This window comes from Euprymna scolopes, chromosome 16 (assembly GCF_053919585.1).
Source record: "Euprymna scolopes isolate OS-2025 chromosome 16, ASM5391958v1, whole genome shotgun sequence".
NCBI classification, from domain to species: domain Eukaryota; kingdom Metazoa; phylum Mollusca; class Cephalopoda; order Sepiida; family Sepiolidae; genus Euprymna; species Euprymna scolopes.
The window spans coordinates 121,283,546-121,284,360 of record NC_136497.1 but is presented as its reverse complement, the minus strand read 5'-3'; positions in this window follow the sequence as shown (position 1 = coordinate 121,284,360).

Below are 815 nucleotides of genomic sequence, written 5' to 3'. Positions count from 1 at the left end.
TGTCGAATTTGTCCATTGTTAGTCACCGCACACCAAGCACCGAAATAGCTTAAAACCAACACAAAGTCAAGTATCTGCAGAATGTATTCTTGGTTCCTCCTCTTCTCTCTCTCCCAACAATCGAGCACAGCATATAATAACAAAACTCTAAAGCACGTCTGACAGCACTGACTTCTGCCAACAGTCTGCTCCCCCTCTTAACAACACAGGCTTTTTATATGGCAAAATCGTTCACCTCTATTTGCATATTCTCCTAACTCACGTGATCACTACTCTATAAATACGAGTCTTGGCCGTTTCTTTTCTTTCTTTTTATTTATTTTCGGTGACCGACCCGCACGTGGTCTATCCAGGTAAGTCACGCATTTCTCCACAGAAGTCCCTCGGTGACTTCCACATTGACCACCTCCAGAAGTCTGCTCTCGCTGCTGACCGTGATACCTGGCGACGTACTGTCCATCAGGCTGTTGCCTCCTTTGAGATCTCCCGCACAGAAAATCTGCGGGAGAAGTACTGCAGGAGGAAGATTCGGGAAACCTCAGCAGCCACACCTGACGTGACTTTTGACTGCAGCCGCTGTGGCCAAACCTGCTTGTTCGGCATCGGGCTCGTCAGCCACAAGCGTGCCTGCAGTCAACGTAGCCACTGTATAGAATCTTCGTTTGCGAAGTACTGCCAAGAAAAGAAGAAAAAATAGCTTTGTATTTATTCATTTATATTTATAAATTCCGTAACTGTAAAAGTCTGCCTTTCATGAAATAAATTTTCTGTCGGGTGGTTATGGTTGGGGGAGAAGGGTCTTAGGTCGATGCGCG